The sequence below is a fragment of the Camelus ferus genome, chromosome 5 (assembly GCF_009834535.1).
Source record: "Camelus ferus isolate YT-003-E chromosome 5, BCGSAC_Cfer_1.0, whole genome shotgun sequence".
NCBI lineage: Eukaryota > Metazoa > Chordata > Mammalia > Artiodactyla > Camelidae > Camelus > Camelus ferus.
Window position 1 is genome coordinate 88,240,475 of NC_045700.1, and position 26,613 is coordinate 88,267,087.

The 26,613-nt window shown below is 37.7% G+C and overlaps 1 pseudogene; it reads left to right on the forward strand.

Annotated features, from left to right (window-relative positions):
- Window positions 1-1,603: 1,603 nt before the first annotated feature.
- Window positions 1,604-25,706, forward strand: LOC116663528 (annotated as a pseudogene).
- The last annotated feature ends 907 nt before the right edge of the window (window positions 25,707-26,613 follow it).

Here is a 26,613-nt window from a genome sequence, read left to right on the forward strand (position 1 = left end):
CTTATCTAGAGGAGAATTCCATTTATTCATATGCCTACCACATATTCATTAAACACCTAGATCTTTGAGAGCCAACTTTTATGCAATGGAAACTTAATAATGAAGAGAACTGAAAATGTCCCAACACTTAACTATAGCATACAGTGTAATTAAGATTGACACTCAACAGATAAACATCAATAAACAGGAAAATATGTATGCAGAGATTTTTGGCTGGAGAGTTCCTCTGAGGAGAGAATGGACCAGTGGACTGGAGAAGAGACAGGCTGGTGAGGGTGAGGGGGGCGGGGAGTGTAGGAAAACAGCTGTGCATGTGGACCGGACCACGTTTGTTACATTTCAGATAGTGTCAGTATGAACAGTCTAGAATTTTCCTAATGCTGTGATGCTAAGTCTACAGAATTAAGTCATCACTCCAGGGAGAAGATGGGTGAGGAACAATCCACTGAATGCAAAATAGATGCATTTACAGTGAGTTCATGAAAGTCACATTTTTTGCCATGTGGCAACCAGAGCCTTGAAACAGAAGCTGAGTTGTGAAAAACTCAGCTGACCTTTTCCTCTAAGTGCCACGCTGAGTGTGTACTTTGAGGAATGTGTTCCTGCTGAGCTCCCTTGGTTGAGTGCTTCCTCTGTGTCCTGCATGATGATGGCGTATTTACATAAGTTATATGACTCCATCCTTACAAAAACCAACCCAAGATTATTCCCATTTCTTATGTGAGACTTCTGAGCCTCCAAAGGGTTATATAATGTGCCCAAAGTCTCACAGTTTGAAGTGAGAGGGTCAAAATTACAACCCAGGCAGGACGGAATCAAAGTCCCTGTACTTTATCCCTGTGCAAAACCTGCACACATACTGTCTCATCACGCCACCCCTTGTTGGAGAATTGACTCATCTGGAATTCGTGGGAGGTGTTTACTTCCTCCCCTACTACCCCAGGCGCTAAAGAATACTCTGTTACCAATAGCTGGGTGCTTCCTCGTAGGAAATGGAAGTATAATCCTTGTTTCTTCCTCACAGGGATTTATAAATTATAGCAATGCAGCTTCTGGTGTTGATCACCCTCCCTCTTCTCCTCTCCCATGTTTATTCACAGATGACAATCTTGCTTTTCAGTTGATTGAAACAAATGAAGAAATAAGAGAAAAATCCCACAGCACCGATCACCACATCTACCTGCTTATATGCACCTGAACCGAACAACATTCTCATTTATTGTCTGAGAGGAGATGTTTGGTTTAAGGAAAGAAAAGGTATTAAATAGTCTTTGAGCCTGGGAGAGTAAATATATTAAGTGTGTGTGTGTGTGTGTGTGTGTAAAGCATGTGGTATGAGTACATGAGTGTGATTTGTATGTATGTGTGTTGTGTGGTATGGTGTGTGTGGTGTGGTGAAAAGCTAAGACTTGTTGACACTGAGGTGCCAGAAGGATTGAATGGGGAAGGATGGAGGGAGAGATCATGGAGCAGATGCAGCTGTGGGTAGTGACAAGGTTTCCAGAGTGTGATTATGGGAATGAGAGAATGAAAAGCAAAATGGTCTACGGTTCCATGAGGAGAAGAGACGAAGGAACTGAGGGAGGAGACATATTGCATGAATATGGAAATCACTGAGAATTACGACAGACCAAGAGTTGAAGACAATGACACTGAAACAGAAGCTAAAATCAGCAAAGAAGGAGGGAAAGCGATCTTAGGTCAGTAGAGATTGTTATAAGGAGGGAAGGTGCCTGGTAAGAACTTTTAAGGATGGAGAGACTATGGTTTGGAAGTGACCACGTGGAGCAGAGAGAGAATGGACCGGGACAAAGTTCCTCCATGGCCACGCATTCAGGTTTCCTTCAAGACTTCTTCCCGTTTGGGGGATGAGCCCTTAGGTTGATTTTAATTTCTATAAAAAAAATAAAGAAATGCATTGTTTTTTTGAATCCCCATCATATAGAGAAGTTATACCAGAGATGATAAAGAGAGAGAGGAACTGAGGAAGAAAGAGATTGACATAAAGTCCCAAATTTTGACAGCATTCAGGCCTTAATGGTGTTTCAATTTTCTTAATTAGGAAATATATACACACACACACACACACACACATACAAACACACACACATATATATATACATATATACACATATGTTTGGGGCATTTTTCATTTATAATAAGAAATATATTAGTTTTTAAGCAGAAGGCAGCCCAGAGAATATGTTGCTTAAATAATCATCAAGGATTAGGAGGGGAGGGTGTAGCTCAGTGAGAGAGGGCATGCTTAGCATGAATGAGGTCCTGGGTTCAATCCCTCGTATCTCCATTAAATAAATAAACCGCATTACCTTCTCCCTCCCTCAAATAAAAAAATAAAAAGAAACTGCCACCTTAAAACTAAAAAAAAAAAAAAAAAAATGGAGGCTTGATACCAAGGCATTCCTGTTTATCTTCTTAAGCAAAAGCAAACAGTCCAGAGAAGTGTGCGATTCACTTTGCTGCCTAGAGCAAGCACCTCTGTAGTATTTCTAGACACCCACTTGCCCACCATGTTTTTCCCCCTTATTTTCATGTGAAGCTGCCTCAGTGCAACTAAATGTTGAAAACCCCATCAGGCTTTTTGGAGAGCTGCCAGAGGGCCTTTGTGCTGTCCAGTGTCACTATGCTGTCCTGTCCTGTGCACTGGTGCTTAGATGCAAAATTCCAAGACCATGATCAAGTTCTATCCAGAGCTGCTAACTCTAGTAACACTTTCTAATCCACTTTGATTACAGGCATTTTGGTGTGTTGACCTCCTTCACCTTGACCCCATAATCACCACCAGATAAAATACATGAAAACTTTAATTGAGCTCTAATAATATCAGATAAAATACATAAAAAGTGTACTTGAGCTCTAATAATAATTAACAAACACTCAACAAGGCCTGGATGCTGCATTTTAAGCTAAGGGACATATTGATTCAGTAACTAGGTCTGCAATTAAAGATATTAAGTTAATAGGTACCATGAATTAAACTTACAAGCTTCTGCACAGCAAAGGAAACCATAAGTAAAACAAAAAGACAACCTGGGAGAATGGGAGAAAATTTTTGCAAATGAAACCGACAAAGGCTTGATCTCCAGAATATATAAGCAGCTCATACGACTTAATAAGAAAAAAACAAACAACCCAATCCAAAAATGGGCAAAAGACCTAAACAAGCAATTGTCCAAGGAAGACATACAAATGATCAATAGACACATGAAAAATTGCTCAATATCACTAATTATCAGAGAAATGCAAATCAAAACTACTAGTGAGGTATATCACCTAACACCAGTCAGAATGGCCATAATTGAAAAATCCACAAATGACAAATCCTGGAGAGGCTGTGGAGAAAAGGGAACCCTCCTACACTGCTGGTGGGAATGTAGTTTGGTGCAGCCACTGTGGAAAACAGTATGGAGATTCCTCAAAAGACTAGGAATAGACTTACCATATGACCCAGTAATCTCACTCCTGGGCATATATCCAGAAGGAGCCCTACTTCAGGATGACACCTTCATCCCAATGTTCATAGCAGCACTATTTACAATAGCCAAGACGTGGAAACAGCCTAAATGTCCATCAACAGATGACTGGATAAAAAAGAAGTGGTATATTTATACAATGGAATACTATTCAGCCATAAAAACCGACAACATGTCATTTGCAGCATCATGGATGCTCCTGGAGAATGTCATTCTAAGTGAAGTAAGCCAGAAAGAGAAAGAAAAATATCATATGAGATTGCTCATACGTGGAATTTAAAATAAATGGAAACAAACAAAACAAACAAAACAAACAAAACATAAATACAAAACAGAAACAGACTCATAGACATAGAATACAAACTTGTGGTTGCCAAGGGGGTGGGGGGTGGGAAGGGATAGACTGGGATTTCAAAATGTAGAATAAATAAAAAAGATTATACTGTATAGCACAGGGAAATAAATACAAGATCTTATGATAGCTCACAGAAAAAAAATGTGACAATGAATATATATATGTTCATGTATAACTGAAAAATTGGGGTCTACACTAGAATTTGACACAACATTGTAAAATTATTATAAATCAATAAAAAATGTTTAAAAAAGGTACCATGAATATGAATGTTTTATAATTAAAATACATTTTATTGAGGAAAAATTAATTCACACTTAAAAGAAAGGTGTTTGACATTCTACTGACTCCCAACATGCCTTTCGTTAGTCTATTATGGATACTGCGAAACCATGGGCTCAAATAGACGCTAACACATTGACTTTTAAAGTGCCACTTTTTTTTTTTCTGTAGGATACCCAGAACAAAAAAGCTCTTCAACAGCTGCATGGACTTTTCTTCTTGTTGAACAGAGTGACTAGAAGTGACTTTAAATGAAAATCTAGTTATTTATAGGGAACCAGATAAAAGATTTATGCTCCATTAGTATGCAACAGGTCAAGATATGAACATTTGAAATGGTAATAGACTAAAAGTCAAAATGTGCTAGCTTTTCATATCTTTTCATGCCACACTTATTGAGAACCCTTGAGCCAGGCAGTAAATACCTCAAACTAGACATCAAAATATTCTAAACAACAGTATGTGTCTGATTCTTCTTTATTACTCAAGGCAACAGAATTTAAGTAATTCTGGAATGGCAACAGGCATCAAAAACAAATTTTAGCTTTGGTTAAAACACTGTCTTTCAATGACAATTTTAGTATCTTTCTAATAGTTTCTTTCATTATCTTAGGTATGAAAAGAGGGAGAAAGAAGGAAAAGGATACCAGAGCCCGAGGGTGAGGACCACCTGGTGAAAGTAAGTCTGTCTGATGGCTTCCAGGGCTGGAAAGGAGAAAGCAGAATGAGAAACACCTTGCCTTCTCCCTTTTCCGCACTGTCTTAGGTTCCTCAAATGCTTCTCGTTGGCTGAAAGTACCTAGAAACTAGAGAGCAAAAAGTCTGGGAAATACATGTCCTTGGGGTTCAGATGAAAGCAGGGGAGGGCCAGAGAATTAACCTGAGAAGAAGGAGAAAGGGGAGGACACACTAAGCTATGCCACAAAATACATACAGAGAAAGGATTCTGCCACTTCCTCTATGCAGGGATACACAGACACTACACAGAAGTAAGGCAGTGTTTACACCTCATTTTATTTTCAGTGACTATGACCACATCAAAAAGGATTCACTGGTGTAAGTGGGGTGATATTTACATAATTACTCATTTGGATTTGATTGCATATTTATTATTTTGATGAAATAATGCTACTGAATTTTGGCTACATCTTTTAGTTAATTTTCAAACAAATGGTTAGTACCCCTATTACATGCTAACTCATCTTGCATATTGGATGAAGAATGCCAATGTTTATCATCAAACGTTTCTGCTTTGTTTTCATAAACTATTCATGTATAGACTTATCTTTGTAGTCAATTTTGAAGGTCATATCTACAAGTCACAGAGGGTAGTAGGGAGCAAGCTTATCATTTGTTATCCAATTATACTTTTCCACATAGTGCTATGAAAATTAAACATTGAATGACTCAAAATTATTTTTAATTGACTCTCAAATAACAAAATAGCAGACCCACTCTTTAAACTGGTTACATTACTATTTACAAATAATATGGTTTCAATATCTATTATTAAGCTAAAAATGACAGAGTGTAGACATATAAAATAGCATACATAAATAGAATTTTAGGAATAAAAAATAAGAGAGAAAACATCCTTCTTTTTCTTGCAGGACTAAAGTAGAATGTAACTAACATTGAGTGCCTGCCAGGGCACTTGTTAATTTCCTTCCATTCCTTCCTGATGTCTTATTGCCATGTGAACTGTCAGGGGCTCTACTTGTTATGACACATGGCCAAAGGGACCCTGCAGGTATAATTCAGTTTACAGACTTTAAAACAGGGTGGTCATCCTGATGACCCATCCAGATGGCCCACTCTGATCACAGGTGCCCTTAAAAGCAGAGAATTTTCTCCAGTTGGAGTCAGAGAGACACAGCAGAAGGAAAACTTGGAGAAACTGGAAGCACACACATTGACACATTGGTGTGATGCATTGTTACTGACTCTGAGATGTAGGAACCCATGTGCAAGGACCAGACAGAAGCTCATGGTACACAGGAGAGGGAATGTGGCAGCCCATAGGAGCAAAGGCTGTACCCTGACTGACCACCAGTAAGGAAATAACAACCTCAGTCCTACAAGGGACAGAACATGATCAACAACCTGAATGAACTTGGAAGTGGATTCCCAAGAGCCTCCCCTAAGAAACACGTTCCACCTTCCAGCTGCACATCCTGCCACACCTGTGTTTTGTTTCTGTTCCCAAGCACTCCAGGCCCTGTTGTCCCCCTACATCATTACACCCACAGCACCTGCTAGAATGCCCCACGTCACACCCTGACAAAGTCTTCCTCATCTTTACTTTGACTTTCTCTCTTCTTATCTTTGATTCTCCAAGCTGCTTTAATCACATCCACATTTAGTTATTCAGTCAAGATTAACTGAGAATCTGTATCTGCCTGACAATCTGCTAGGGGTATTTTGGGGAATAATATTTAATAATAATAATTAGGGATATATTAGGGAATAAAGCAGAGACTGTGCATGCCCTTCCCATGAAGCAAGTGTATAGAATGCAGATTAAAGAGTCATGAGATGAGGAGATAAAGTAACTTACAGATTTGTGTTTTTGTCTAGTGGTGTATGACTTTTTTTCCCATGCATCTCTCTCAGACAAGTTATTGAGCTCCACAAATCATAGACTGGTGTGTCATGCATCATCTGGTGAAGGGAATTCTCAACACAGAGCAGGGGCTGACACAGGAATTAAATGGCCTATGAACATTATCATGAGCATATTCAGACAAAAGTTAGAAAACCAAGGAATCCAAGGAATCGGGAACCTTGAAAGAAAAACACACAAAAAAGAATCCATCTTTCCTAAGAAGGAAGTAATATTGCTGAGTAATCAACAAGAGTCCAGGCATCTTAACGGAGCTGTTACTTTTAACAAGAAAGTCGTATCTCAAAGGGACCCCTGCCCTTTGTGCCAGAGTGCTGACACCACCAGGAACAAGCAACCACGGGAAACACAAAAAAGGATAAAAGAAAATAAACAATTTTGAAAAGTGAAAATAAATGTACATATTTCTGTTTATATTTCTGTTTAGTACTTATGGTTGCATTTATCCAGTTTTGCCACAAAATATGGTAGCATCACAGGCAAACAGAATGCCTGACTTAGGTCAGCACAGCCCCCTCATGGCAAGCCTGTTCCTGGATGGTGTTTTGCTAGTAAATCCGTTCCTATGGACACTGTCTTTGACAAAAACAATTTAGTGTATTGTTTAAGGCAGTTTCCTTTACTTTTTTATAGCATTTTCTTCTTACTGTGGGTAAAAATGTCAATGGTTATTGTCTTCTATATACTTTTGCATTTTCTATATGTGTAATTACATTTAATATTATTTACATTAATTGCATTTAATATTATTAAAATGTTCAAAACTGGGGGGGAAAGAAAAATCTCCTAAAAATTAATTTGAAACTGTTAAACTCTCACAAGAGTTCAAACATACACTCTCCACTTCTTCAGTGATTAATTCTTCAACTTAATTTAATCTGGCTTCCCTGGAAAGGTGACCCCTAAGATTGCCAGCAATGTCCATGTTTTAACTCCAGTGGGAATTTGTCCATTCTCAACTTCATTTACATCTTCACACGGTTCAACAACTCCTTCCACTGGATTCTAAGATACTAAACACTCCAGATGTCTTTCCTGCTGCTTCATTATTTTCCTTGCCCAGGCTTTCCTCTCAACACCTTACTTTTAAAACTAGGTGTTTCCATGCGCTCAGTTCCAGCCACACTTCTCACTTCCTTACACATTCTCTCTGGAGAACTGAGGCCCTCTTTGGCAATATTACTTTGATAAAACTGCCTGTGTCAGCAAGACTTAGTTGTTTGCCCAAGAAAACATAAGGTCTTTTGATTTGGAAAAGTCCCCAAAATCAATTTATTGGAGACGGTGTACTGTTCACCTATACAATCAACTAGCTTATCAACCACAGTCCAATATTTCAAGAGTCACTCCCAGCCCTTCATTTTCTGTGTCCACCAATCCTAAACTATGATATCATAGACTTTGCTCACTCCTGAGCAGGTCCTCTGCTTGAAAGACCTGCCTTCAACCACTGGAGGTCAGCTTCTAACCCCCTGTACACATTCCACTTCTAATTTCCCCAGGTTCTGATACACTGCTAAGACCTCATCGATGTGGCATTCTCTCTTTCTGTAGTTGTTTCTAGTTTTGCTTTAGCAAGTTGTCTGTTGATCTTTTAAGGACTCCATCACTCCCTAAGTGACTTTCTCTAGACCCATCATTTAGACTGCTAATGACTTTCTAGTTTCCATGTATATTGTAGATGTGTGTCTGTTTCTAAGATAATGCCTAATCCATCCCTTTCTTTCCATTTCCAACACCACCACCTTCGAACAAACCATCATCACCTAAACCACTGCACAATCTACTGACCCCATTCAGTCTTCAGTCCTTTAAACTGAAGCATCTTAATCTTGATCAATGATTAAGGAAATAATGACTCCTACAAGTAAGAGATATCTGTCTCCTATTCAGCATGTCTGTTTGTACTGCAGTAGGTTTTTTTTTTAATTCATTATATCTAAGTAAAAATAAATATAGCCTTAATATTGACTATATTATGATCCCATTTTTAATAAAACTATTTATCTACATGCCTAAATCTATGTGTTCTGTCTACCATCTGTTTATCTATGCATAGAGATTGAATGATGGTCATTTAATAATTTTTTTTTTGAGTGGTGGGATTTTCAAGCTTTTCTATTTTTTTTTTTTTTGTATGTCTGGTTCTTTATCATGAACATAGAGCTTTTTAATGTAAAGCTTATTACTCAAAAAGAATTAGTATACAATGAAACCAAAACAATTTTTAAAGTATGGTTTGTATTACAATTGAATTCTATGAAGAGAACAGATTAGTAACAACAAGAGGAACTAAAATAAGTTAATCAAATAAAAATCCACCAGCAGCATAACGTTGTTTTTTATTTTAACAAGCCTGTGATGTACAAATATGAAACTGGAGGGAGATAGTATCTGTCTTAAAGAAATTAGTATCAAAAGAACTTAAGTATTTTGATTAACATGCAAAATTAACATAAGAAAATTATGATGTGTCTGCCAGAAATGTTAATGTTTTCTTAGCTTATTAAATAGAAGCAGAATGTCTATTGTACTGTATACACTATTTTAAACATAAATATTCCAAACCCTAAAATAGATCTCCCTTTGAGTCCGGTTTTCACTCACAGACACTCTGTGTTTTCAGCATTCCACAGGTTGCCTTTGTGGTATTTTAAACTGATTTCCTTTTTTTTCCTGGAGAACTCCTTTCTGAAGTCTTCTCCTTGGTACCAATTTGAATCATTATTCTCCGTCATCTGAGCAATAACCTTCACCATCACACTTTCCCGGAATCCCTTCCACTAATGTCCCAGGTCGGATGCCCTGTTGCTTGACTCTCATTTCTTCCATTTTCCAGATCTATCATCTATTATTAGCAAGTAATTTCTTTGTGAAATGAAAGAGAACTTTTCTATGCCTTAGCAGGTTAGACGATGTGTTTTTGATGTTTAAATCTGGACAATTGACACATTTTTAGCTAGATACAAATTTTTCACTAGAAATTGTTTTCTTTAAAATTTTGAAGAGAATTGTACAACTGCTTCCAGCACTCAAAGTTGTAGACAACAAGTCTAATGACAGTGTTTCTCACTTATGTGTAAATGACATTTCTCCATACCTCAAATTCTAGAAACTTTCAGTGTTTACCCTTCATGTGATAAAGATCTGAAATTATATATCTAGATAATATCCCACGGTAAGGGTTATAATTCAAAAATGTTAAGGGAAAAAAGTCAAGAGCAGAAAAAGTCTATGGAAGACTCACATTCTTGAACAGATAAACTACTAAATAATGAATCAAACAAGAAACATTGGCTTTCCTTCCTCTGGCAGATGAAAGTGCATTGAGGATGAACAGCTGTCTGTTAAGCACTGGAAACTGACATGGCTTAAGCCTGCGCTGGCCTCAGTCCAGCTAATTCCATGAGGAATTTCAGCAAAGATGCTTTTGGAATTTGGCAAAATGAGTGAAAAGCTTTGGACTGAGGGGGGGTTAAAATAAAGTAACAATCTAATCCAGAACTACCCAACAGAGATATAACATAAGACATATAGGCAATTTTCAATGTCCAAATAGTGACATTAAAAAAAGTAAAAAGAAACGGGTGATATTAGTTTTAATAATACATTTTATTTTAAAAAAATCCAAATTATGATCACATCAACATGCAGTCAATGTGAAAGTGATGTTATTAATGGGATATTTACATTCTTTTTGTTTTTATACTAAGAATTTGAAATCTAGGGTATATTTATACATAAATAGCACATTTCAGTTTATGCTGGCCACATTTCAAGTGCTCAACAGCAACATGTATTGGTCAGTACAAATTTAAACAAATAACTATGATTTAAAATTGACAACAATTTCAGATTTCTTTGCTATAATATCTTTGTGTTATCTTTAGATTATATATAGGTTTTTGCTTCCTCTGAGGAGTTTTGATTTGAAGTTAAAATGACAACAAAAAAAAGAAGAGGAAAGTAGGGGAGAAGGAGAGGAGGAGGGTGAAGAGGAGAAGGAGAGGAGTGGGAGACGCTTGGCTGTGTTCTCTGCACACACTGGGGTCCGTCTCCTTCCCATCTTTAGTGTTTTTCCTACAGACTTTATCACTGGGAGACTTTGTATGTGACACTGGCTTAAATAAACATCTGTAGACTTATGAACATAAAACCTAGTAGATAAACAATCATTTATTGCTGTTAAATTGGTTTTTTAATGTGTTATTTAATTTGTCTATTACTAAGAAAGGTGAAAATCTGGCTCATGAGAGTTTGATTATATTTTTGCTTTGGATGAATGGTGCAGGGACAGGACTGGCTTTCATGCTCTCTTCCATCAAGCCCAGTTACAATTTCCACATTGTGTAAGAGGCATCTAAAGTGAACCTCGATAATTAAGTTTATTAGAAAATTAAGTGTACTGGAACCCCTCTCGAGTGACCTGAGAAGCCTCCATGGAGCAGCAGTTCTCAGACTGTGGTCCCAAACCAGCTCCATCAGCATCTCTGGAGAACTTGTCAGAAATAAACCTCAGACCTTCAGAATCACCGGAGGTGAGGGGCAGCAAGCTGTGGTTTGACCAGACCTCAGGGTGACTCTGTTGTACACTCATGTTCGAGAACCACAACCACAGAGCTCAGTGCAGACTCATTTTTTATCATTTTGTTTTACCTCTTGTTTGAAAACAGCAGTTATTAAATTTGTCTGCTTGGAAAGTAGCAATGTACAATGTCTGGCAAATTTCATTTGGGTCTCAGAATTAGTGAAAGCTTTGCCCTTGACAAAAACTATTATATTTCCTTTTTATGATGAGAATTTCTCATAATGACTTGTATTTTTACTTTGGCTGCTGGCAGTCTCAGAACTAAATGTGAGGTTCAGTAACTAACAGCCTTCTCAGAGCAGAAGGATAAGTAAATTAATCTCAACCCCTCGAAAAGTGTCAATTCTGCATGGATTATCATAGTTGAAGCAAATTTGTAACACATCCAAAAATGTTCCCCATTATGCTCAAACTCATCAGATTCTGTAATTCACTCATTTTATTGAGGTTCAAATATTGGTTCAAAGAAAAGCACAGAGTAATGATCTTTCAAATTAACCTGACTTAGAACACTGGGAACTTCGAGAGGCACTGTGCTATTTCCCACTGCAATGACCTCGTCCTTTCACACAGCAGCATAGATTATAATTCATAGTGTCTTATCAAAAAGATATGATTTTAATAGGGGAAATAGAATTTGTGTCGGTTATTTAAAAACTGGCTACAAAAAAACAAAGCACAATGGAAAACCCATTAATTAAGCCAAATCTCTACAAACCTCTTGTAATTTTGCCCAAGGTCATGAGAAAGGCTTGATGACGACTGAAACACAGAAATTGGGCAGAAATAAAAGGATGATGTCTGTCTGTATCCATGTTTTATGAGCCAAAACTCTAAGCTGAGATGCAGCAGGAAGAATGAATAAATTTAATTGCAGGGCACAAGGGGATAACTAAATGCATTCATCACTATCACTTGTGATAATCATTCTGAAACAGTGGCCAAAAATCATTGGACTCCACAGCAAAGGTTGCTCAGAGAATCTCATTAGCTGAGCCAGTGAGGATGAGACCCCTCTAATACAATGGCCACCATGGTGGTACGGTGGTCTCCATGTGACTGTTAATCTTGGGTTCCCTCCTCCACATCAGTCCAGCAGAATTGAAAGTTGAGGGAATTCTATGAAAAAAGTAGGTCAAAGGGAATGGAGGACAGGAATGAAAGGCTGAAAAGTATTTCACACTCTCTCAAATAAAACAATAAAAAGTAACATCAGCAAACACCACCAGTAAATGACAAGAGTTTCAATGGTGTTTTACATATTTTCTGCTGAAGTTATAACGTTAATGTCGTGAACCATCGCTCGGTTCTTGGGAACATTTCAAAACCTTCCTTCTGTGCAGTTTCTGCAAGGTGCTTGTACGTGTGTTTTCCTTTTTACTGCCTGCCAAGAAGGTTTTGTTCTACGTCTGGCCCTCCTTCCAACTGCTCATTTTCTGTCTAATTCTATGGTTGGGAGGTCACATTCTGAATCCACAGCTATATTGAGGTCCCAGAGATACAATTACCAATGCTTCATTGAAAAATGTTTGGTAATACTCTGTTTAGCCTATTTGGCATAGTCTAGAAGGTGCCCTGGTAATACACGTAATCAAACAGCAGCTGATTTAATTATGAGTGGTGTCATGAGATAAATTAGGATCAAATATCTCTTTCAGCTTAACCTCAAGAAGATAAAAATACTGCTAAGATCTGGTCACAGAATCTCTGCACTTTTTTCAGGAAGATTGAGGATGGTTGAATGGTTGACACATTGGCGCTAAATAGGGAATGCTCTTTCTGGAAAAAAAAAGTCCCTTCCTGGAGTGAAATATGTCATCACTTATGAATACAAAGAACCACTAAGAGTTATTTACATATATATAAGTGAATACACACACACACCCACACACACATATATATATGGATTTGTATGAAGAACACATTTGAGAAGGAAATCCTGTGATTTGTGACAACTCAGATAGGGTTCACTTAGGTATTATGCCAAGTGAAATAAGTTAGACACAGAAGAAAAAGCATTGCTTTCCCCAATTATATGAGACCTAAAATAAGGAACCTCATGGAACCAGAGGGTGTGCTCCCAGTTCCTAGAGAAGGGGGTGTGGGGGAAATGGAGAGGTATTGGTCAAAAAGCACAAAATTTCAGTTATGCAAGATGAGCACGTTCTGGAAATCTACTGCACAACGACAGACCTAGAGTTAGCAATACTATATCGAATACTTAAAAATTTGCCAAGAGGGTAGATTGTATGTTAAGTGCTCTTACCACAAAAGGAAAAGAAGCTGTTTAAATTAAGGAATAAAATAAAATAAAGGGGGTGGGGAACACTTTTGGAGATGATGAATGTTTATGGCATAGTTTGAGGTGATGGTTTCACAGATGCCTACCCATCTCCAAACTTGCCATGTTGAATACATTAAATACAGCTTTTCATATGTCAATCATATCTAAAGTTTTGTTTTTAGAAAAACGTCTATAATAGAGCCCCCAGACTAAATCATCTTAGAGAACATTGTTGTTCTGCTCATATTTCTACCTTACTTTTCTGTCTCTGCCCCGTCTTTATTACCTCTACTTCAGTTGTGATCTTTACTCTTTGATAAAATGTTTGAATCTTATAAACAAACAAAATTTACTTGTAGCCAAATCTCCTGAATAAGATTTTTGACAAAGGTAGATAATGGTGTGTAGGGTTGAAAACCAAGCTCATACAGTAATGGAACAGACTTTCTTGTATGATTTATTGATATGTTCTAAGGCAATTTTCCAAGAAAACTATTAAAATGTTCCAAGCCACGGCCATATGGTCCTTTAGTTATTTAGTTCCTAAAATAATTTTAATTAAATTCTATCAACTTTGTTATTCATTGAGTACAATTTAGAAATATATGTAAGTATGCCTGTGCCCTTTCAGTTGGAACTTTTACCCTTAATTGGTGTTTGTTTTAATTAAATAGAAATAATGTACACAAAGTTTATATACAAGAATGCTTATCATGGCATAGTTTATAGAATCTAAAAATTAATTCAACTTTAATATCTATATGGGATTAAATTAATTATAAATAATAAAGTAAATGAAATTATAAGGTAAACTAATAGTCATTAAAATTCTTAATTGTCATTTCATTAAAATGGAAAAATGTACAATATAAAGTCAAAACTCAGAATGTGTATGTATTTAAATTAATGTCAGAAGTAAATACTGACTGAATGAAAAAAATCAAAATGTTAAGCATTGGGTAGGATATAGCTCAAGTGGTAGAGTGCGTGCTTTGTATGCATGAGGTCCTGGGTTCAATCCCCAGTACCTCCTCTAAAAATAAATATACCTAATTACCACCCCCCAAAAAATAAACAAAAAGCCCAAAACCCAAAAAAGATGCATGTTAATAGTTTACATTATGAAGCCAGAGAAAATGCAAAAGAAAAGCAATACAATGTTGTGAATTTACCTCTAAAAAGATAAGTAATGTTATTTATTACATAATCTTTCAATTTAGAAGTAATTTTTGGTACCAAAATTTCATATGCTAAGTGTTTATACATACTTGGATGTTTTTCCGGAATTATTTTGATTTGCAGTTGCATCTGCTGTTACCATTTTGACGGTTAAGTTTTACAATAAAGTCTTGCATATGCTTCATCACACACACACAAAAAAATGTTAAGCATGGTAGCAGATAAGTTTTAATACCATGCGTGATTTAAACTTTCTCTATTTTGAAAACTAATCACTATATCAACATGTCATAGGCATTAGGACTAAGACCTGGGACCACCTAAGGCGAGCATGGCTTCATTATTTGTTCCAGGAAATCATGACCAAGGAAAGATAAGACTTTAAACCAATAAAGGAATTCAGCGTTTGCCTCAGAAAACCCCTGCAAAACTATCTGATAGCAGTCTATTCACCTGGGCAAACAGCTCAATTACCAAACCATTGGTTTCCTTATCAAGATTTCCTCCCAGACCCTCACCTTACCAGTCCAAAACTGTTATGTCCCAAACTTTGACCAATCCCTTCTTGAAAGATGCGTGCTAGTCCACTTGAACCCAGATGTCAAAGCCCTGCAAATATCCTGCCTGACTTCCTATTCAGTGACATCGCTAAGACCCCTCCCATTCTAATAAATAGCTTTGCGTGATTAACAGGCTGTCTGCTGATACTCCTGAAAATCAACAGCTGACATAATTCATCACATTTTAATATTAAAGATGCATTGTTTTTATTAGGCAAGATTTTATTTTTCTGGGCTAGATACGGCCAGTTGAAGAACCAGCATCTTCTATAGAGAAATAGTCAGTTCAGCTGTGTGAATCTCATAATGGCTAGTGATTTTTGGATGTCTGCAGAATTCCAAGCATCATTCTCAGCACTTTATGTACATTGAGTCATGTAGCCCTCACAACTGCCCCATGAGATCAGCACTGTTATTACCCGCTTGTGGCCAGGACCACACAACTGGTGCTTGAGAGAGCTGGCTGGGAGCAGAGCCCAGGCAGCAAGGCTCGCGAGTCCACTGTTCACCCTCATGTCGCACTGCTTCTCATAGACAGACATTGTATTTTTCTAGAAAGAACCAAGGCAAAGAAGACTGCGACAGATTCAGAAGATTGACAGGGCTGAACTGAAAGATTCTAGCTGTGTTTAAAATCCCCTCGGAGAATCCAGTGGGGAAAGGGTCCTCCTGGACTTCCTTCTCCTGACCCCTGCAGCTGAGACCCTCCCAGGGACGGCATGAGTTTAGTCTTCGGACTTCCTTTCCTTAAACACTGCCTCTGGTGTGTTCATTTTTAATCTCAGTATGTGTACTCAAAGTGGAAGTGACCGAATGAGAAAACTTTCTAAAATCCTAGGAGCAGTATCTGCCCTTGTGTAGGATGCTTTGCGGTGGCAACTGTATTGTGTCTAAGCAAAAGTCATGGGCATGCAATGCAGATGAAATTTTATAGTTTTGCTCTAGGACAAGATGAAGCTTACAAACACACACCTTTGCTCAACTCAAGTGTATAAACTGAGGCTGTGTGCATCTGTAGGAGTGGACACAAATCCCAGTGGATTTTATAATGTGCTGGACTAGATTTAATAATTGAGCAGGATAAGTGAATGTCATATTTCCAACCCAAGTTCCATTTATACACTTTTCTAGCTGAAATGTAATACAAATATATAAATATATATACATATTATACATATACATATTTATATATACAGAAGCTGAGAATGTGGCCACCAAGTTAAATTAAGCCAGCTGCCAAAGAAGTCTGATAACAGCAAATGGGAGTTTAAAAACCAGCTTCTTTTCCTGAATACCGTTATTTCCTACTAACTATAGTACAGAAAACTGACTTGGTTCCCTGAAGATCGTAAGTTGGAAAAAGAATCTTCTTATTAGAGATATGGAGATTTTTATAAAATTTTGGAATTAACTTCTGCAAGAGAGAGAGTAAACGAAAGGTATCAGCCTGTGATTTTTACACGTCGCCCAGGGCCAAGGCCACTTCGCAGCTGAGCTCCTCGTATCTCTAGCATGAATGTGAAGTCTTTATGAATCCCACTTCTTACTCTGAGCCTTAGTGTGAAATCCCCTCCGCTGACTGAGATTGGACCCCACTGCAGAGCAAATACTGAAGGTTAATCAGCATTTTCTGTGTAGAGGCTCTCTGGGTACCTTGTTTGAAACAGCAGCTATGAATAGAAATACCATCATTTACCCATGGAGTCTGACCAAAAACAGTATGTTCCTGGGACTCCACTCTGGAAGGTTTGATGCATTCCCAAGTCCAAGCATAGGGGACTCAAAGTGGGACTTGAACCTGAGATTTGATCCATAGCTTCTTCCACACTGGCCCAGTTAATATTCTTTTTTTTCTCCCTTCCTACCTTCTCACCAAAAATACCCATTGATTCGGCCAGAGCAATGGTACAGAAAAGCACCTCCAGACCTTTTCATCCAAAAGCCTAGGTGAACCATGTATGTGATAGAGATGTTTAAATTGGAAAATTTGACAGAATTCTTTTATACCAAAGTAATGTCTATTTTCTGAATGACTCCTAGATGAATAGCTGTGAAAGATCTGTTTCTTAGTTCAGATTTTAAAAGTCCATTCTGTGTTATGGACTGTATTCTGTTGACCTGGGGTGTGTATGACAAACACAGGACTCGTTCAAGTCCAGCTATTATTACAAAATAATCCAGTGCACAAGGAAGATCTGAAAACAGTAATACACACTGGGCAACAAAGGCAGCAGAAGATGGAGCACTTAGGATGAATAATATGGGAGCTGAAAATGATGTTGGCTCTGAAAAACGAAAAGGAAGTTGTGTGGGATATATTTCCCTTATCTAATTCTTTCAAAACCGTGTAATTTTTCTGATCAATATGACTCCTTTCAAAAAACGACAAAGAACATATTTCCTTCTCAACAAACATTTGTCAAAGTGATTGGAAGATTCTTGAATTACTGCTCTAATTTTAAACCATTAAGTACTTCCTGATACTGGTAATGTGTTCTGAATCTTAGCTATTAACATATGTAGCAATAGAAATGTCATTGGAATAATCCAAATTTATGCTGTAAAAAGATTTATATCACTGGCAAAGTAGCATATGAAACACCAGAGCACTATAAGAACTTACTGTGAGGCCAATGTCCGCACATTCTTCTTTGTAGATGTAACAGGTTGTCTCAGGTACGTTAGAGTCTTTTAATATAACCCAGAATAATTTGTCCATCCACTTCATAAGGTTGTCTATCTATACATGTATCTCCAAGTCTCAGAAGTAGAAGATAAATTTAAAGTGAGATATTTATTGGCATTCAGCTGTGAGGGTCATCAAAATCAATCACATTTTTTAAGTGTAGATTTGAATGATTTTTGATTATTGGCACATCATAAAGTTCAAAACTTTGTGCTTATAGTGTGTATAAACATCTTCAGTCCACTTGCTTAGAAAAAAGGGGAAAAAAACTCCATCTGTATTTCTAAAGACACAGCGACCTTTTAAACCTTCTTCTGTTTTTTAACCTGTAGGTTTTACCTTTCTCTCTCTTTAGGCAAACTATCTTTTGATCAAATAAATGTACTATCTTGTTAAATTTTATTCAGTATCATGTATGTTACAGTTTAAAATCCCTTGGACAGAGTTATTTTTCTTTTTTTTTTTTTAAAGCATTATTTAATTTCTGCCATCACTCCAAGAGTTGGCAACAAGATTATTAGCGAATGAGTCTTTAGTATCAGTCGGGGAAATAAACATAACTAAAAGGCAGAAGCAAAAAATGAAAATAAACAGTCTGGTTCATTTTGCTTTTATATACTCGGTGCAAAAATGGCTATCAAAATTGAGACTGATTAGCCATCAGCCAAGGACCGCAGGTGCACACTGGTCACCACTCAGTCAAGAACATTTGGCCTGGCCACCTCTCCCTCCAAGGGGCTTGGCACGGACCTGGGCTGTCAGCAGCTCCTAAGCCATCCAGACATGCTGAGCTAAGGCTAATGAGTTGCTTTGGAAAGAGTAGGTGACATTTTTCTCTCCTCATTCCCCTGCTCTCTACCACCAATTACTATAGAATGTTGGGGTTCTGCTGACTTAATGAGGTGCCACTGTGCAATTTTCACTCTGCGACAGTGACAGTTCTGGAGATTTCTGGTTTCCCTCTTGGTGTCTGGTCATACAGCTTTTTGTCATTAAGTGGCCATTGTGATCCATGGTGTAAAGTCACTGGGAATGCTGTCAAGATGCAAAGCCATGGTCACTGCACGGTTCGGGCTGGGGACAGCAGCCGTTTTTTGATGTACAGCATTGTGGGCTGCCATTTCCCTGAAAATGGTGGAAATTGTGAGGAAGTGGACGAGCTGCCGCCTGGCTGAAGGGTAATAAACAGCTCCTTCTATTTTAACCCTAAAATGGCAAGTTTAAAAGAAAGTAACTAGATCCACACACTAAGAAATTGGATAACAATGTGAGACCAAACTCACACAGTTTAATGTAAGTCAACTTTTGGAAAGACCAACACCTAGAATTAATTTGTGCTAAGTATGTCACTTTAGTCCCTCCTTTTCAGGACCATCTGGCGCCAATAAAGAGTGGATTTGGTTTTAGTCTCTCTTTCTCTTTCTTCTTCTTTCCCCCCACCCCAAAATCAATGAACCAGTCAAATTCCTAATCTGATATCAGAGGGACACTTTTTAAATTCCTATTTAATTTACATGTCTTTCTCCACACTGTAAACTAGAAACTCTGCATTTTATGTTATGGTATTAATAACCAAACCAATCAGAGTGAGTCACTTCATAATTATTTTTTATTGAATGATGTTAGTGAAATAACACTGTCCATAATTATTAGGAAAGGTGCCATTTGCACAGTGGGAAGTCCATGCACATTGACAGGCATGTAGAGAAACCCAAATTTCTGTTTGCCCGAAGAAATCATTATCTGTTCATCATTCCAGCTCATCAGAGTCTAAAAAGGAAACTTCTATAACGAACTACCCAAACGCTCTGGATACATAATTTTTGAAGCTCCAGCATTCCCAGAAATTGAATCTTCTCTCACCGTACAGCCAGTGAGTAACATGAACAGTGCCGATTTCACAAACTTCCTGTGATGATTTAATGAGAACCCGAATATAAAATATCATGTACAGAACCTGGCAGGCAATCGAGAAACATCAGCTATTATTATTTATTAAGTGTTTAAAACATGCTTTTTCTTCAGAGAAACAATGTTTCAGAAAATATTTGTTAGGTGAATGTTAATATCAATAACAACTTTTTCTCTTTTTTTTTTTTTTTGAAACCGCTGAAAATCCAAGCAAAGGCATAAAGCAGACCAAGATAAGTCATATAGTGTCTCTAAAAAAATCTGATTTCAGATCTGAAAAAAATCCTCACCATCATGAAGGTTTGCAGAGGCAGCAGGCTTGGCCCCCATGCTTGTTTTCAATGCAACATCATTCTCAACTGGCATTATTAGCTTGCTCACCGCAAAAGCCCTGTAGCATCTCCCAACAACGCAGGTATTATGTATATTTTATCAAATAGTTTGTTAACTGATTTTTTTCAGTTGTTTTATTCTGACATGTCTATTAGACTGTAAACTCATAACAGAAGTAGTTATCTTTTCCTTTCTTCGTAAATGACTAAAGGGTTTGATACCAGCTGACCTGCCTGGCAGGACACACCACAGACAGCAGTTGAATGAAGATTTTTCTTCTGTTGAAAAGATGTAGACTAAAATTTTGTTTTGAACTTTTAATTTCAAGACTTTCTTAGTCTCAAAATCTTTGCTTCCAAAATAAACATTTTCCCTTTGAAAGACAATACTTATTTGAGGATTAAACAAGTGTAATATTTTACCCAAAATAGGGCAATTTTTTTTTATTTTTTGTGAAGATATTCTTTTCTTTGATGTGGATTGTGTTTGTGTGTGTTAATTAGCTTACTTGAAATGAGAGTTGACTTGCCGTAAACATAGAGATATTTTGAAACCAATTTTTCCAATATGTCACAAAGTCACAAAACGTTTTGTAAACAATTTTGCACTTCAATTGTTTTAGATCATTACCTAGAAATGACTATGGGTATGGCCATGCATTCTGTATTCCAGTTTTCTTTGTAAAAGAAATGCATATTTAGTTCTTATTACTATCAAATACAGTATCAAATTTATGATTATAATTTTAACTCTTTACCAAATTAATTCACATAGGTATTTCAAAACCCAAAAAAGCACTACAAGATTTATGACTAAAAACAGCAAGACTTATCCTACCATTTCACCCTTTGATTCCTGCTAACCAAGGAAAACCATTTTTCATTCAGTTAGAAGATTCGTTTACATTCTATGTAACAGAGATTTATATAGTATCTAGGTAACATAATTCTAGGTAAGATTTTTTGATGTTCCATTTTTAGTCCACATCTCATCATCAAACACACAGAGTGTGAGCCTGGCTCCCTCTTCTCATCTTCTCAATGTTGTGATGCTTAAGAGTTTGTTTAAATCAACAGGTAACTGTTTATATTATTAGAATAGTCTGTGACTTATGTAAATCATTGTTCATGTTATTCCTTTGATCATTTCTCTGTTTTCTGTTCCCTTTATTTTTGAATTTCTTTTTTTTTAATTGAAATATAGTCAGTTTACAATGTGTCAATTTCTGGTGTACAGCATAATGTTTCAGTTATATATATATGTGTGTATACATATATATACTTGTTTTAATGTTCTTTTTCCTTATATGTTACTACAAGATTTTGAATGTAGTTCCCTGTGCTATAGAGTAGAAACTTATTGTTTATCTATTTTATATACAATAGTTTCTTTTAGTCATTTGCTGAATATACTGGAGCCTTGGATTATCTATATCATCCCTAATCCACTATTTTAATCACTTTGGCATTTTGTTTTCTCTTTCCTCTCACCTCCTTTCCATCCTTCTTTCTCTCTCTGCCCCTCTCTCATCACTAGGAGCTCATATTTCTTGAAAACTAACCCATGGAATTATTAAGGGTTAGTTTTAGATACTTTGGGCAGCTCAGGATACACCTAGTTCAGCCTATTCCTGGCAACCATAATTTATTTTTTTCTATGACTTTGACTATTTTAGATTCCTCAAAGAAGTGGAATCCTGCAGTAGGACTATTTAAACTAAATTTCTGGCCTGAGTTATGCAGAATCACCCAGATACTGTCAGCTCAAGCTGTAAAATCATGTGAGAAATACCTATAGGTACCAATTATAATAGGAAAAGAAAATTCCTCCAGTCCCTCCCTGATTGCAAAGCTCTTAACTAGGAAGCTATTTTTTTTGTGTTTTTTGTTCATTTGTTTGCTTCATTTTTGTAGTCTCTTGGTAGGTGTGTGCATGAGAAAAGGGTGGACAGGTGGATGGGCGGGGAAGGGGGAAGGAGGGGACAGGGTTAATTCTAGTTCATCCTTACCTTGAGACTGTTGCCTATTACCTTCTCCATCTGAACCTTTCTTCAATCCCCGTATCTCATGAGGCCATAATAATTGAAATTCAAGCTCATCCAGTGTGGCAAATTCCCCCAGGCAGAGAGCAGATTTCAAACTTCATGCACCTTTCTGTGTTACTGCCTTCATTTCGCTTCTGGCCCTGCAAACTTGCCAGCTCCTCAATGCCTTTAAAAAATATTTTTAAAGTATTTTGTTTAGCATTTTTAGTTGTTTTATTTGGGAGCTTCCTCCATACTGCTGGAAATAGAAGTTGCCCCATTTTTGAGGCACAAACTTAGTATTATCTGTATGTTTAGATTTACATAGTATCTATTACATGCCCTGTTATATTCTGCCAATGTTCTAATTCATATATACATCATATATATATATATATATATATATATAATCTTTGCCAATTGAAAATGTCTTTGTTTTGTCCTTACTCTTGGATGAGATTCGACTGGGTATTACAAATTTAACTGTTTCTACTCAGCATTTTGAGGTTATTCATGAATCTTCTTCTGACATCTGTCACTGCTGTTGAGAAGTCTGCTAGCAGGTTAACTGGCATTCTCATATAGGTAAGTTTTCTTATTTTTCTAACATCTGTCAAGACTGTTGTTTCTTCATGCTTTATGTTTTGTAGTTTGGTCACCATGTGTTTAGTTGTGGATTACAGTTTACTTTTAACCTGAGGATTCATGTCTTTCTACAATTTCAGAAAATCCTCTATAATTATCTCTTCTTCTATTACTTTTCCACATGCTTTCCCACTCTTTTCTTCTAAAAGTTCTCTTATTTGATTGTTTCAGCACTTCTATCTAGTCTCCAGGCTCTTAACTGTGTTTTCACATTTTTTTTTCCATTTCTGCTCTGTGTTATATGTGAGTACCCCAGTATTAATTTCTAGCTCAGTACATTAACTTACTCTTTGGCTGAGTCTGGTATAAGGCTTTTCTTGTCCACTTCTTTCCCAATGACTATATTTTTTTTATTTTCAAGGTTTCTTTGTTAATCCTCATGTCTTCCTGTTTGTAGTAACAGCTGCTTTTGCCCCACCCTGAGGCCAACTCTTATGACTCCAGATGAGGGCTTTCTCTGATCAGGGGAGCATGCTCAGCCTCTATTGAGGACAAGCAAAAACCTGCAGGGAGTTAACTCTCCTGTGAGCAATGCTTAACCAATAACAAGTGGAGTTTTATGGATATATACCTCAAATTCCTTGCCCCTCAAGCACATTCAAACCATCTCCCAGAAGTCCTCAGGGGTATCTGCAGTGGCACCTGATCACTGATTCCCCATCGTGGCTTCTAGTCCTCCTGTCTCACTTCCCCACTCCTGAAGGATGGGTGTTTTCAAGAATCCCCTTCCAAATAAACTGCCTTCAGTCAGATTCTGAGTCAGCTTCAGGGAAAACCAAACTAGTTCACTCCTTCAAATGTCTCTTCTATTTGGTTGGTTTAATTGTTCACTTGAATAGCCTCAAATACTCAAATTTACAGACTTCACTGTGTGAATGATACTTTCTCTGTGTCTCTCTTAACCTTGATCCCAACTTTATTCCCCTGAGACTCTATTCCCTGCCTGTGCTTGGGATGGTGACCTTGGAAGAAAAACTAAACAGAGCCTTTGCGGAAATTTGTGGGCCCAGCAGGCTGAGCCTCCTAGCTAACTCTACTTAAGAGCTCTGGGCTTAACCACGTGCAACTTGGTTTTCCTTGGTCTCCCTGTCCCCTCTCCCTTCCTTCTCATGCCTCTGTCCCAGGCATCTGCCTACTCTGGGGACCACTACCCTCTTTTACAATTGTCTGAGGGGTCAGAAAGTAAAGTTCAGGAAATGATGGAAACACCAACACATATTCTTCTCTTCAGTTTTGACACCAGTCTTCATTTTTCTTCTGCTTCTGGATGGCACTGGTACCTGTCACCTAGTAACACAGCCACAGCCAAACCTGGGGATCAGAGCTCGAGGTGATTTTGACCAAGACTCTTCTGTGCCCTTTTTGAGTGCCTGGCTCAGCCCAGGAGCACTTGCCAAAGTTTCCACACATAGTGGTAGAGATGACAGCTTCAGTACAATTATTCTCCTCAGAAATTCCCTTAGGTGTACCTTTCTGTCCAGGTGGCAGTTTCTGGTCATGGTTCTCCAGGGACAATGAGACCTGGCTGTATCACCCTGTTTCTCTCCCCTGAATCTCTCCCTTATGTCCATCACCTCTCCCCTCCAGGTCACCAATTCTCCCCTATGTTGGGCCTTCAATCTCCCAGACCTTTCTCATATTGTGCTTTAGTCGTTCAGCGAGACCCCATATTAACCCCACCTTTCTCAGTGGAAGGAGTCAAAGCCCAGGCTGGATTCACCATTTTGGGAACTGGAAGCCACATCCCTAATAGGGTAAAAGTGCTTACAGGAAATAAACATTTGCTGCTTCTCTTGAAAATGATTAGGAACCAAGGGTGTACAAAATAATATAAGCATGCGATTTTATCTAACAATGTTTCTGCATTATTAAAAAGAATTTAATTAGTTCTTAGAATGCTGTGTTGGACATCTGTTGGTTAAAGTATTTTTTTAATTTTTTTAAAGTTGTCCATTCAATTAATAATTCTGAATACAAATGAAGAATAATCTCTCTTGTGTAACTCTAAAGGAAAAAAAAAGACAGAAAATAACAGAAAACTAAATTTAGTAAATATTGTCAATAATCCACATGCAAAAACTAAAAATACAGTAATAAAATGCTAGCATTAAAATAAAATCACCATTTTATCTGAGAATTATAAGTTAGAGGAAAGAATAAAAATGGTTGAAGTGGTTTTACTGCCAAATGTTCTAAAATTTTTAAAAATCTGGAAATTGCATTTTCACATAACTGCAATGTTGTCATGAATACAATTCTAACCAGAAGTGGGGGTGGGGAAAGGTTAGACTCATTCTCCCCCAAAATGGTCCTTCCTTTCTTTGGTGAGGCTACTCCCAGTTATTCTAGCAGCGTTTTGTTTGCTTGCTTGTTTACTCTGCAAAGAGTACGATGATGTTGAGGTGAGGAAAAAAAATTTGGGGACCTGAAGTGGTAAACAAAAATTATTCTGCTTTTCTGCACTCTCCTTGTGGTGCCGCCAGGTGCGCCCTCAGCGTGCAGGACCACGCCAGCAAGTCGCTGGACCTGTACGTGCCGCGGACGTGCTCCGCCAGCAACCCCATCATCTGCGCCGAGACCACGCATCCGGCCAGAAGAACGTGGCCGAGGTCCACAAGGTCACAGGCAGGGTCAATGGCCTGCTTAAAACTTAGGCTGTCTGAGGGGCCATTCGCTCAATGGGGAAGTCAGATGATTCCGTTCTCCGGCCAAGGCGGACAGCAGCGTCTAAAAGAACTTTTGAGGCTGGAGACGATCATAGATGTGGAATGTTTGTCATAAATAAATAATGACCCCCCCCGAAAATAATCTGGAATCGGGATATGTAAATTTATAGATTTGAAATGATGAGATGAGAGAAGAATTAACACACTCATCCTGTGTCTTTCCCCACGAGATACACAGAGAATGGCTGGCTCTTCACATGAGAAGAGAACATAGAATCTTCCAACTGTCTAAACCCTAAATTGATTCCCAAGTCTTTACAGGGTAGTGCAGTTCTGTTCATGCTTCAAATCACTTTGGCTGATTATGTGACTGTGGATGATTCTGATGTAATTAGCATTATAAACAATGACATCAGCTTACTTTGAAAAGCCATCCTTGGGCATGACCAAGATCGCCCTGAAGTTGCCCTCGGTTTAAACTGTGGACAGGCTTCTTCCTGCCTCTGTGCCCCTGAGCTGCCTCTCATTCCAGTATCCAGTTGGTCTAACCACAGAGGTTCCTCTGTCTCCCTCTTCTCGGAATATTTACTTTTAAAAATTTAAAACTATAAACTCTCTGCCCTTTTGAGATAAAAATATTTTCAGAAGCCACTTGCTAGTTTTAAAACCCAGGATTATCTTTATGAAGAACCTGGGAGTTATCCCTTTGAAACATAATTAACAAGGAAAGGAATGACCTTGTCTATCAGTCTCTGTGGAGAATGGGAACCTAGCTTCCATGGGCCTCCAGCACCAAGCTGTAAAACTGCCTCCTGTCATAAAGATAGGAGAGACAGGAGAAAGTTTACTTTTCCTTTGGGCAAAGCCAGTTAGCAAACACACATTGCCTACAATCCCCTTGCCCCAGCTTTTAAAAGCTCTACCACCCTTTGTTTTAGTGGGATTGAGCTCAGATTTAGTTCTGAACTTTTTGTTTCTGTCTCT